The sequence below is a fragment of the Jaculus jaculus genome, chromosome 3 (assembly GCF_020740685.1).
Source record: "Jaculus jaculus isolate mJacJac1 chromosome 3, mJacJac1.mat.Y.cur, whole genome shotgun sequence".
NCBI classification, from domain to species: Eukaryota; Metazoa; Chordata; class Mammalia; order Rodentia; family Dipodidae; genus Jaculus; species Jaculus jaculus.
In genome coordinates, this window is record NC_059104.1 from 144,912,955 (window position 1) to 144,927,319 (window position 14,365).

A 14,365-nucleotide genomic window follows, 5' to 3' on the forward strand; every position below is an offset into this window, starting at 1 on the left:
TGAGCAAATTTTTCTGAACTGAGGCATGGAAGTTTTAGGGTAAATGCCCAGTAAGGGAATAACCAGGTTCATTGGTAACTCTATATTCATCCTTTTCAGGAGTCTTCATGTTGATTTCATAGAGTTTGTACCAGCTGACATTCCCACCAACAGTGAATGAGCGTTCCTATTTCTCCGCATCCTCGCCAGCATCTGTTTTCATTGGATTTTTTAATGTTTGCTATCCTTACTGGGGTAAGGTGGAGTCTCATAGTTGTTTTAATTTTAATTTCCTTGATGGTTAGGGATGTTGAACATTTTCTAAAGAGTGTGTTTGCCATTTGTATTTCTTCCTCTGAGAACTTCCTGTTCAGTTCTCTGCCCCATTTTGTGAGTCGGTTGTTTGATTTTTTATTTAGGTTTTTGAGTTCCTTATAGATTCTAGATATTAGGCCTCTGTCAGTTGTATAACTGGCAAAATTTTTCTCCCATTTAGTGGATCACCTATTAGCTCTACTTATGGTATGCTTGTCTGTGCAAAAAAATTTCAGCTTCATGAGATCCAATTGGTTGTGTGGTTGTTTAGTGGGGTTTTGTTCAGGAAGTCTTTCCAGGGGAACATTCTTAGTCACTGCACAGTTTACTATTGTCATGGTCCATTGTTAGTTGGCTGTTATCCTTTGGGTATCTATACATTGAACAGGGTGTTATAAATAGACATCCAGGAGGCTGTAAGTCCAGAGAGGAAGTGAATACAGAATAGGTAGATCTGATAGGTCTCAGTTAATGCAAGGAATCCTAGAAGGTGTTCATAACTTATAGAGGAACAGTCTGAGCAAGAACCAGATCAGATGCCACACCCCTCTTGGCATAGGGGCATCCAAGAAAGTTATCTGTAGATGCTTTTCCCTGCCAGGGAAGAAGCATCTACTGGAGAGTATTATTCCACAGATTGGGAAGAGGTAAGAAGTGGCTGATTCTCCTGAGGTAGACTGCTGCCTGCGGATGGAGCCAACAGAGCCTGGCTATTTTTGAGCTTGTCTTTATTTGAAAAACAGCTACTTTTTTCCCTATGTCTATATTTCTAAAATGCCCACCAGAGCCTAGGCCCACATCGACATATAACAGTAATATACCACCACCAGCATAATAAGAAAGATCTTAAAGAGCTTTCATTGGTAAGCTTGAGTGGTCTTGTTTAAACTCCCCCTTCCTCTCTGCCCAGATGCAGTTTGCCATTTCAGTGACGGTAGTCCATTCCATCTTGAGTGAGGGTGTAAACTACCAGCAGAGATCCACAACCTAATGTGTCTCCTGGGCTTATCTTGATTGAACTTGGGGAAACGACACAGGCATTGGCCTGCCCTACAGTCCCAGGGACTCCCTGGGGAGAACCTCATATCTCTTACTTCTGAGTTATGCCTTTTTGCATCCAATTGTGTACAAACAGGTACATGAAAATTCCAAAAGCATTAATGTATGGCAGTTTTTAAAAAAAGAGGTATTATACTTTTGTGCGTGTGGATATACATAAGTGTGGGTGTGCATGCATGCATGTGTATATGGAAGCCAGAGGACAACCTTGGGAGTTATTCCTCAGGTTTAGTTCACTTTTATTTTGAGACAAGTTCTCTCATTGGCCTAGAGCTCACCAATTAGGCTAAACTGGCTAGCCAGCGAGTTCCAGGAATCCTCTCATCTCTGTCTATCCAGTGCTGGGATTACAAGCGCTTTCCACTGCAGTCAGCTTTTTTAAAAATGTGGGTTCTGGGAATCAAACTCAGATCCTCATGTTTACATGGCAAGGAAGTTTACTGACTGATCTATCTCCTCAGCTGCCAAAGTGATATTATTCCTAAGTGAAAGGGAAACATACTATATATATTTTAATACTCAAACACAAAATAGACAAAGATTAGTCCCTGAAAGTATATACACAGGGTGAATAATTTATAGCATTTAAAAAAACATTTCCAAAGGAAAATAGTGCCCTATAGAAAGCATTTAAACAGGAAATAAAATGATTTGATTTGTGAATTCCTGTTCAATAAGCAAGTGTTATAATTAGTGTTCATTGCTTTATTGTGATACTCCTGAGGATAAGGAATGGTGCCTGCTTTGCTTGTGCATAACTATCGCTTAGCAAGCAAGTGCCACACACCTATATATTCAAAGCACTGTGAATGAATGAATGACTGGGAGGGACAATATCTACAAGCACAGGTGAATATGGAATTGGAGCTTCTAAGTGGGAAGCTGGGAAGCTGCAAATGGCCAGATTCAGGGCACAATGGTCAAAGACTAGAGCAATTCAGGCTCAAGACCAGGAGGGTGAGCTACAGTAATGGGCTATGGGAAAGAAGGAATGGGGAAATATTTGATATGTAGTGCAAACAATATGTGTGCTCATTTCTGTCATCTTCAAGGAACCTATTGTCTAGAATAGCACCAATGAATACAATTTTGCACAAAGATGGCAATTGTTGATTTTGTAGTAGACTTCAGGCATAGGTGGCTTTTAAGCTCTTGAAATATGACTAGTGCACATAGGAACAGGATTTTTAATTGAAAAATTTAATAATTAAATTAAGTTAAATTAATTTATATTTTACTATTTTATTTATTTATTTGAAAGAGAGAGAGAGAGAGAATAGGCATGACAGGGCCTCTATCCAATGCAAACAAATTCCAAATGCATATGCCACCTTGTGCATCTGGCTCTATGTAGGCACTGAGGAACTGAATGCAGGTCCTTAGACTTTGCAAGCAAATGCTTTAACCTCTGATCCATCTCTCTAGCCAGATAATTAAATTTTAACAACCACATGTGGCTAGTGGCTACTATATTGGAGATTGGAGTATGCTTATTTTTACCTCTTGATTTTGTTTTGTACATTTTTGGAGACAGTTTTCTCTTTATATAGCCCAGTTGGCCTCCAGTTCAAGACCTTGCAGAGTCAGTCTCCTGGGTGCAGGCATGTACCATACCTGGATCTACCATTAAGTATTTTGTGGGTCCAGGAAAAGGAAATGTGTTTGATAGGCTAAATGATTTTTTTTTTTTGCATATGTGTGTGTGTGTGATGCGTATGCATGTATATGCATAATGTGGTGGGTGTACAATGCATGCATGGTGGATGGGGAAGTCAGAGTCAGGTATTTCCTCTATCAATCCCCACCTTTTTTTTTTTTAATTGAAAAACCCAGAGCTCACCAAGTACAGCTATCTAGCTAGCCAGCTTGCTCCAAGGATCTGCCTGTCTTCACCCCTTGAATGCCAGGATTACAGTCATGCACAACTACTTCTGTTATTTATGTAAGCAATGAGGATTTGAACTCAGGCCCTCATGCTTGCACAGCAAGTGGCTTACTGACTAAGCCCTTGCCCCAGCCCCACCAATGGTGCTTTTGAAGACCATTTGTAATAGCAGGAAATTTCAAAGGGTAATCCCCGGTTTGAGCTGTTCACAGAGATGAAAAGTGAAGTAGAAATGAAATTCCAGTATCTAAAAGACTGTCTGTCATGTCCTTGACATATTACCTGACAAGGAGCTGGAGTCACTTATTCATTAGCCTTTCTGGTCCAATCTGTAATAATGTATCACAAATTCTGTTTATATCCTTGGCATCCACTCTGGCCCAGGTGAGGCTATGATCTGTTTGCCCTTCCAGTCTCTCATGCAGAGGTGTGTGGATGAGGAACACCACTGGGGAAGTATAATCCAGGTCAGCCAAATTCTAGCTGGGTTTTCCATGATCGCTTCTAGTAAATTAATTCAAATATGCTTTGGTGGGGGATGGGGTGGATCTTTTTCTGGCATCATGAACTAGTAATAAATGTCCCTTTTAATAAAAATCAACGACAACTTAAAATAAACAGTAAATGTTCATAAACCATCCTATGCATTAAATCCTCCAACTTTATTATGTAATGTATATTATTTACAGCTTGCCTTGCAGGCCTGATCATGCTTCCAACAATGAATGAAATGGCCTTAAACAGCTGTCAGATGGTGTGAAGTGAATATAGACACAGGGTAAATAAAACTCGAATGAACCCCGCGTGTTTTCTCTCAGCAGAGACTATCCCGGGGTGACTGAGGATGGGTGAATTGCTGCAGCATGTATGCCGTATCACTCACCATTCTTACTTTTCATTTCTCCCTCGTTCTGTTCTCTCCTTCTTCCTCCAGCTCCTCTCTTTTTCTTTGTTACCATGTGCCTGTAACCTGAGGGATATAAAAGAAACTGAAGAAGTATCTGGCTTCCAAGGACCTTACAATGTCATTATGGAGTTTAAAACTTAACTACAGCTGGGCGTGGTGATGCACGCCTTTAATCTCGGCACTCGGGAGGCAGAGGTGGAGGACCACCATGAGTTCGAGGCCACCCTGAGACTACATAGTGAATTCCAGGTCAGCCTGGGCTAGAATGAGTCCCTACCTCAAAACAACAACAACAATAACAACAAACTTAATTGCATGCATTATACAGTTCTTCATTAGTCCCCTGAAGTTTAAAGGGTATAGATTTATCACCCATTGTATGTGATGTTTTTCCTCCATCTTGATTACCATTCTTTTCTTTATCCATGTGGAAAAGCTCCTAAATATCCTTTAAAACCCTAATTTAGATGATATCTCCTCTATGAAGACTTGTTTTTAGCTCTAGGCAGAGTCCATAGCTACATCTTTTGCATTCTCTTTCTGTTTTTCTGTTCTCTATTTATAGCGATCATCACACATAGTATATAGTGAAATTTCTTATCTGTAAGGGACACTGGGAAATAATTCATTCTGCTGTGTGCCTAGAATAAAAAAGGTTTGAGTTCACATATCCAGTTTGCATAGGCAGGGCCTCAAATTCTTACAATACATTCTTTCTCTTACTCATTATACCCATGCATACCTGATTGTTTTGACTTTCTTGTGTCAAGCAAGTTTTTCTCTCTGTACACAGAAGTACTCCTTTATTTATTCATTTGAAAGATGGAGGGAGGGGAGAAGGGAAAGAACGAGGGGTGAGTGAGGGAGATAATGGATTTGCCAGAGCCTCTAGCCACTGCAAATGAATTCCAGATGCATGTGCCACCTTGTGCGTCTGGCTTACATGGGCTCTAGGGATCGAGCATAGGTCATTTGGCTTCATAGGAAAGTGTCTTAACCACTAAGCCATCTCTCCAGCCCCACAGAAGCATTTTTGATTGATCTCAAGTGACTTATACTATTTGCCATCCCACCAGTTATTATTTTGCCCATTATCTTGCCTTGTTTTCTTGAGGCACTTGCCCTCCTTGTCACTGTATTATCACTTACTTTTACTTGGTCACTTCTGTGAGGGCATGTTCTGTCTTGTTCACCAGCACCTAGATTATACCCAACATAGCAGGTGTTCTAGAAATGTTTCATACATGAATGAGGCTGAGTTTGGGGTAAAATTTCAGGTCCATTTTAATCCTTTCTTCTAGTCAGTGTAATCAATGTTCTAGTTGTGTCCTGAATTTTTACCTCTAGGTCCAGATAGCCCAAGTTCCTTTAGAGCGTAACCTGACAGTCCTATTGTTTTCTGCATGGATGAACCTTTTGTGAGTTACCTTGTTGTACTTGATAGAGTGTTGCAGTCAGGTTTACATTGCTTCCAGAAACCACTCAACCAAAAGCAGCTTGTGGGAAAAAAGGTTTATTTTGGCTTAGAGACTCAAAGGGAAACTCCATGATGGCAGGGGAAAACAGTGGCATGAGAGAGGTTGGACATCACTTCCTGGCCAGCATCAGGTAGACAACAGGAACAGGAGAGTGTGCCAAACGCTGGCAAGAGGAAACTGACTATAATACTAATAAGCCCACCCCAATAATACACTGCTTCCAGGAGCTGTTAATTCCCAAATTGCCATGAGGTAGGAACCTAGCATTCAGAACACCTAAGTTTATGGGGGACATCTGAATCAAATAACCACATTCCACCCCTGACCCCCATAAACTGATAACCATACATGATATAAAATGCAATGCATTCATCCAACTTTAAAAGTCCTCATAGTTTTTATCAATCCTAATGATATCAAAACATTCCCAGAGTCCAAGATCTTTTACCTGAGCCATAATACCAAAAAAAATCACCCAAAACCCCATAATGGCACAGAATAAACATTCATACTGTAAAAGATGGCATCGGGCATAGCAAAGACATATTCAACCAATACAAGATTTAAAACAACCAGTGGAAACATCAAACTCTATAGCTCCAACTCAAACAACTCTTCTCAATGACAAATTTCCAAGTCCAATAATTCTAACCAGCAACAAGTCTCTGGTATTTCAATTTCACCCCTCCAGCTAGGCTACTAACAATCCTGGAAAACCTCATGTTGGGCTGGCAGCTCTCCTTAGCAGCCATCCTGTGGTCCTGGCATCTCTATCCATAATTCATCCTCATGGCTCCATTGGGTCTCCATACAGGCATCCAGCAAATCTGATTCACACTGCCCATGGCTGTTTCCAAAACACAAGAACATGTTTCAAATTAAGGGACCCTTTCTTTCTTGCATTTCTTATACTCCATAATACCAGGTAGGGTGCCAGTTTGTTAATCCAGGAGAGAATAAAGCAGACTTTGAAGAACAGGACACCCCTCCAGCAGACAGGCCCCTTCAAAAGAGTCTACATTCTTCCTGTTGCCCCAATGCATGACATCTGGTCCAAACTCAAAGTTTATAATCTCTCATACAATTATAGCTGAACAGGCAGAAGTTTCAGCCCAAAAAGTTCTGTGCCACGTCCCTCTGCTCACACCAGTCAATTCTACACAATGCAGCTCTGCATAGATTCTTGGGAAATAGGCATAACAGCAAACCTCTTACACACAACTGCTTCTAGCACAGTCCAAGCAAAGCTCTATCTCGCCCTCATAAGCCAAACCTCACAGCCTTTAGTTCTTACTGCATTCAGGTGTTCCAACTCTGACCAGAATAGTCCATCAGGCTGTATTTACAGCACTGCAAGGTGTCTCTTGAGTCAAGATTTCAAATCCTTCCACATTCCTCTTGAAAATCAGCTCTAAAAGGCCAAAGCCACACAGTCAAGTGACTAGCAGCAATCCTCCTCCTCTGGTACCAGATTTACTTTTGCACTCAGGTTTGTGTTGCTGGCAGAAATCACCCAACCAAGAGAAGCTTGCAGGAAAAAAAGGGTTTATATTGGCTTATAGACTTGAGGGGAAGCTCCATGATGCCAGGGGAAAATGATGGCATGAACAGAGGGTGGGCATCACCTCCTGGCCAACATCAGGTGGACAATAGGAACAGGAGAGTGTGCCAAACACTGGCAAGGGGAAACTGGCTATAATACCCATAATCCCACCCCCAACAATGCATTGCCTCCAGGAGGCATCGATTCCTAAATCTCCATTAGCTGGCATGGTAACCTAGCACTCAGAATACCTAAATTTATGGGGGACACCTGAATCAAATAACCACAAGGAGGCTTATAGTCAGAGGACATGCAGTCTATTGTTGTGGGAGAAGGTATGGAGGCAGGAGAGCTAAGTCACTGGACATAATTGTGTCTGAAGTCAGGAATCAGAGAGCAAACAGGAATTGATACCTAAAGTCCATCAACAGTGGCTGACTTCCCTTCAACAAGGCTTTACGTCCTGAAGGTTCCATTACCTCCCAAAACAATGCTGCCAGCTGGGGACCAACTGTCCAGAACACATGAGGCTGTGGTGGACATTTCACATTCAAACCATAACAAATCCCAAGGATGATCCTTCTATCTTCTACTGGTTTTAAAGAATGGCTGACACAGGATGGATGGAATGAGGCAGTGGAGATGTCTGATTGCCTCATCAAGATATAAAGATATAAATGAATGACTCTGCAAGTGATTAGAAAACTTCCCTTGGGAAGCTCTGCCTCTGAATGGCAAAACCGAACTTTAAAGAGACGTTGAAGAAGCTAGTCGTCGTCTTGGGTTTGGGAGATTACTTAGCTCCATGAGGTCCAGCTTGCTGCAGTGTAGACGTGATAGTGCAGACAAAGGCTCACACGGAGCAGCAGCACAGACGGTAGCTGCTCAGTCTGCGCTGCTCACCCATGTTCTCTTATTCTGCCTCCTGTTTTCTTCCACTTCATCCAAACTTTTCTTCTTTTCTCATTTCCTTCTCCCTCAATTTCTTATAACCACACCCTTGCAAGACTCCTCACAACTAGCCTTTAATTGTTTGTCTCTCCCAGAAATTACAGATTCTTCCCTACTTATTGGATTCCTAATGACCCCCAGTTGACCTCTGTTGCACTCTAGACCTCCACAATTGACTAACTTTGAAGACTATGTGAGAGAAAATTTCTAGTTCATGAAGCTAATAGGTTAATAGATTTCAGGGGACTCAACTTGACCCATATTTAGAATGCGGTAATGAATTGTGCTTTAATTGGTTTCCTCTCATTTGAGGGCCATGGGAACATAATTTCCTCAAATCCTCAGTGGGCCCTGTGGTTAGACTAATCATTGGATTTTGCCTCAGCCAGACTGAACATGAAAGGTCAAAGGTCTAGGACACAGCACGGAACACTGCTTCCCCACAAGTGAAGGTGGGGCAGGTGTGTGGATGGAGCTTGGTTGATAGCATGCTTGCCTAGAATACATCAAGCCTTCAATTCAATCTCCGTGCTGGGAGTGATGGTATATTCTGCAGTTCTAACACTTAGGGCACAGAAGGGAGGATCAGAAGTTCCAGGTCATCCTTGTCTACTCATCAAGTTCAAGATCAGCCTTGATTTTGCGAGATACCTTCTATAAAAAACACCAATAAAAGAAAAGACAAAATGCTGTTGAAGTGCTTTCTATGTGCCTGCCACAGTCCTGAATCCATTCCTATGAGGAATTCTTCCAGCTGAATCATTGACGATAACATTTTCTACCTTAGTTAAGCTTCCAGGATTAGATGACACTCTTTAAAGAATTAGTGCACCATAATTGTATGAAACTGTGGGCTTTATTAAGTTAGCTGAGGCAGTGAGGTTTGAATTGTTGGTAGAAATCACCCAACCAAGAGCAGCTTGTGGGAAAAAAGAAGTTATTTTGACGTACAGGCTCTAGGGGGAAGCTCCATGATGGCAAGGGAAAATGATTGCATGAGCAGAGGGTGGACATCACCTCCTTTCCACCATCAGGTAGACAATAGCAACAGGAGAGTGTGCCAAGCACTGGCAAGGGGAAACTGACTATATTACCCATAAGCCTGTACCCAACAATACACTGCCTCCAGGAGGTGTTAATTCCCAAATCTCCATCAGCTGGGAACCTAGCATTCAGAATACCTAGGTTTATGGGGGACACTTGAATCAAATCACCACATTCTGCCCCTGGCCCCCATAAACTGGTATCCATACAAGATGTAAAATACAATGCATTCAGCCCAACTTTAAAAGTCCCCATAGTTTTTATCAACCCCAATGAAGTTCAAACATCCTCATAGTCTAAGATCTTTTAGCTGAGCCATAATACCAAAACATCCCCCCAAAACCCATAATGGTACAGAATAAACACTCATACTGCAAAATATGGCATTAGGCATAGGAAATATTCAGCCAGTATAAGATTTAAAACAACCAGGGAAAACATCATATCCTGAAGCTTCAAGTCCAACAACTCTAGCCAGTGACAAATCTCCAAGTCTGATAATTATAACCAGCAATGATTCTCTGCAGTTCCAATTCTGCCCCTCCAGCTAGGCTACTCACAGTCCTGGAAAACTTCATATGGGGCTTTTAGCTTTCCTTAGCAGCCATCTCATGGTCCTGGCATCTCTGCTGGGTCTCCACTGCAATCAGCCATTCATTCACATGGTTCCATCAGGTCTCCATGCAAACAATCCTGCTTCACAGTGCCCATGGCCATTTCCAAAACACAAGATGTGGTTGCAAACTCAATGAACCTCTCTTTCCTGCATTTCTTATGCTCCACAATACCAGGTAGAGTGCTAGTTTGTTAATCCAGGAAATAAATAATTCCAGGAATAAAGCAGACTTTGAAGAACGGGACACTCCTTGAGTACTCAGTCACCCTTAAAAGAGTCAACATTCTTCCTGTTGCCACAGGACAGGTCAGCTGGCCCAATCTCAAAGGTTGTAATCTCTCAATTGCAGCTGAACGGGCATCAGTTCACCCAAAGATTTTTCTTCCTGTGCCATATCTCTTTGCTCACACTGGTTCATTTCTATGCAAATTAGCCCTGCACAACTTCTCAGGACATGAGCATAATAGCAAACTTCTCACACAAACTGCTAGCCCAGTACAAGCAAAGCTCTTTCTCACCCTCACAAGCCAAACCTCACAGTTCATAGTTCTTACTGCATTCAGGCCTTTCAACTCTGACCAGAAATGTCCATCAAGCTATACTTACAGCACTGCAAGGCATCTCTTAGGCCAGGGTTTCAAATTCTTCTGTATTCCTCTTGAAAATCATATCCAAAAGGCCAAAGCCACACAGTCAGGTGTCTAGCAGCAACCCCATTCCTTGATACCACTTTACTGTTGCAGTCAGGTTCTCTTGCTGGTAGAAATCACCCAACCAAGAGAAGCTTGTGGGGACAAAAGAAGTTTATTTTGGCTTACATGCTCAAGGGGGAAGTTGCATGATGGCAGGGAAAAAGATAGCATGAGCAGAGGGTGGACATCACCCCCTGGCCAACATCAAGTGGACAATAGCAACAGGAGAGTGTGCCAAACACTGGCAAGGGGAAACTGGCTATAATATCTATAACCGTGCCCACAACAATACCCTGCTTCCTGCAGGTGTTAATTCCCAAATCTCCATCAGCTGGGAACCTAGCTTTCAGAACATTTAAGTTTATAGGGGACACCTGAATCAAACCGCTACATCAGCCTTGGAAATATATAGGTGATTTGATTATACTTACGTCCCCTCCCAACCATAGTTATTTCCTCACTCCAGAGTGGCTCTTCTCTTTCAATACTATATTGACAGCAAGACCAATTTTTTTTTTAAATCTACTTTGCTAGGTTTCAATGAACAATAAGAAGATGACCATTCATAGAACTCTGGGGGAAGTAACGATGTCCAAGATTTGATACTCAGTTCTAATGAATTTCTGAAAAGGACATAAGCACTGAGTACTGCCTTGCCTTGGCATCATGAGAGCTGGGCTCATATCTTACTTCAATCTTTACATCCCATGGATTTAAGAGGCCCTCAGTAGATACCTTTTGAAATTAAAGAAATTTTCAGGGCTTGAACTAGGATGGAAAATATCTGTGTGTGTGTTCATATGTAGAGTATATATATGGTATGGTTTGTGCAGTGTGTGGTGGATGCGTATATCCTGTGTATATACATGTGGAGGCCAGAGAAGATCACTGGGTGTCCTTCTCTTGTCACTCATCTACATGTTCCCTTGAGACAACATCTCTCTCATAACCTGGAGCTGCTGTCTGTGAGCAGGCCCACAATTCCCAGATCCTTGCCTCCAGTGGGTTAGGGTTTACAGTCGTGTGTGGCCATGCCTAGCTTTGTATATGGGTTCTGGGGAGTTAAACTTGGTGATGTATGGCCCAAGAAGCCCTTGTGTTTAAGCAGTGAGTCCCCTAAATTAATCACTGATCTACCTCCAAAGCCCCCTTAGTAGCCACTTTTATAAGCACTGCTTTTTTATTTCTCACAAATGTGGAAAACTTAGAATAAGAAACATGTTCAAGATCATACAACTTCAAGCCAGCACAGAAATTATGATGTTTTGAAAGCTTTCTTATTTTTTCAAAACTCGATCTGTAATAGGTCAAAGTGGGGATATGGGATGCATCTCATAAAGACAGTGCATGTAAAATGGCCTGAGGACTTTCAGAAACCCTTATGAGACTGTCTTAAAATAAGCTGCTATCTCCTTTCTCTCTACAGCTTTGGGCAGAGAGTGATTCAAATTTAGGTCATCTTGGAGATAACCTCAATGGCAGGTGGGCTTTAGCTTTGTGAATCCTGAAGGAAAACTGATAACATAGCTAATGCTGGTTCTGAGGTTCTGCCACGCTCACTTAGAAACCCAGGTCTTAGAAGGTCGACACATTGCTCACACCCAGGAGAAAATAACCACATTGCGATGAATGGGGTGACAGATTTAAATTTTTCTCTCCCTCAGGAGATTATTCAGAAGTGGTGATGATGATAAGTGGCAGACAAGTTCTACTTGTTTATAGCTTTCCTTTTACTGCTTTGTTTTAGTTCCTTGGACAGCTAGAAAATAGAGAACTCTCTTTTGTTCTCTTGAGTTCCTCCAAAACTCTAGGCTAGTGGTTCTGACAGTCCAGATCATGGGAGCTCACATAACTTGCAGCGAGCCTTTCTCCCCTCTTCCTCCCTTCTTACCTTGACAGGGTCTCATTATGTAGTTTAAGCTAGTCTCAACCTTCTGATCCTTCCACCTCAGCCTCTCCACACATGTGAGGTATTTTTTTTTCTTGATTCTTGTAGCCCATGCTGACCATTATCTTACACTAAATTTCAGAACCTCAGTCTGCCCTAGCCAGGAATCCCAACCCCCTAGATTTATCCCATTCAATATTTAAGTCTTCAACACAACAGAGAAAGAAGTATCAGGCTGTATTGTACACAGCCCTCTGGGTTTAGACTCTGGTCCCTTTAGAGGGTTGAATGGCTTCCAGAAGAGGCAGTGCTGGGGGTGTTAGGGAAGCATATGGACTTCAGAGTCTGACAGTTCTGGGTTTGAACGCAGTCTAGATCACGTTTCATGGTGACAAGTACTTAAGCATGGCTTCCTCATCTGAGCAGCAGGACTATGGATCCCATCCAGCGAGCTCCAGAAATCATAAATGTAAATCTTACAATAGCTTTCGGTAAGTATGACCAAAGGCTTTTAGTAAATAGGATCATTTCTGAAAGGCTAGTCTCAGGCTTTGGGTTATGATAGACTTTTGGAAAAATTTGAATCTATCGTTAGCCATATGTAAAGTAGAATGACACCTTGACCATTCTCTCAAATATCTATAATTTTAGAGACAGGAATAACTACCTTTTAGGGCCAATGTGAAGATGAAACAAAACAATGAGTGAGAGACGTTGGTAGAGAACTTGACACTTAGATGGATGTCAGGAAGTGCCGATTCACCATCTTGTCAATCTTCACCATTCTTTCTATTGCAAGTATTGGCAAGGTCACGTAACCTCCAGCAATGATGCTGTGTCCCACTGCTCTGACTCCCCACTTATCATCTACGATACAGTCGGAGGTGAACCCTGCTGTCTTCTGCCCAAGGTTACATTCCTCCCAGAGGCAGCTCGAACAGACACACAGTCCAGTCTCCTTGTCTCAGTGGGGGCCGAAGAGCCTCCCATGCACAGGCCGAGCACTTTCTGGTGACCGCAGCTACGACTCAACTGTTGTTCCCACTCAACTCTGTTGTTCTCCAGGGCAACCACTAAAAATATTCTGTACCAAACTTCAGAATTTCAGACCCTGTGCTCAGGAGACCCAACTCCTTAGACTTACCCTATTTAATATTTAATTCTGGGCTGGAGAGATGGCTTAGCGGTTAAGCGCTTGCTAGTGAAGCCTAAGGACCCCGGTTCGAGGCTCGGTTCCCCAGGTCCCACGTTAGCCAGATGCACAAGGGGGCGCATGCGTCTGGAGTTCGTTTGCAGAGGCTGGAAGCCCTGGCGCGCCCATTCTCTCTCTCTCCCTCTATCTGTCTTTCTCTCTCTGTCTGTCGCTCTCAAATAAATAAATAAATAAAAATCAAAAAAAAATGTTAAAAAAAATATTTAATTCTACTTCATAAGAGAGAAACTATCCCCTAATGCTAAGAGACAGGGGACTCTCTATAGCAGACCGACTCTTTTTAAAACTGTTTTAACAATTAGAAAGTTGTTAAAAGCGATGGCCAGTATTTATGTAGGTCTTTATTCTTGACCCAATGTTCCTATATCTCTTGCTTTTACTGAGCCCCACCAAATCTTGCTAAAGGGAAAACTCTTGTTAATACCACTGTTTCACAGAATAACAACCTCAGGGAAAACAAGCAAATTTTGTAACTTGTCTGAGATTATTTAAGAGATTACCATACAGGCTCATGAACCAAATTGTGTTAACAATGTTTTTTTTTTTTTCAGCTAATCTATGATTTAAAAAAATTGCATTGGAATGATGTCTTAGTCTATTTCATGCTGCTAAAACAGGATGCTTGAGATTGAGTCATTTATAAAGAACATGAATTTATTTCTCCCAGTTCTGGAGGCTGGTGAGTACATGGTCAAGATACACCCAGTGAGCCCTTTTTTTATATCTGTGCGTGTGTGTGTTTGTGCCCACCATGGGCATGGTTGGTGGTTAGTGGGCGAACTTAAGCTGTCTGTG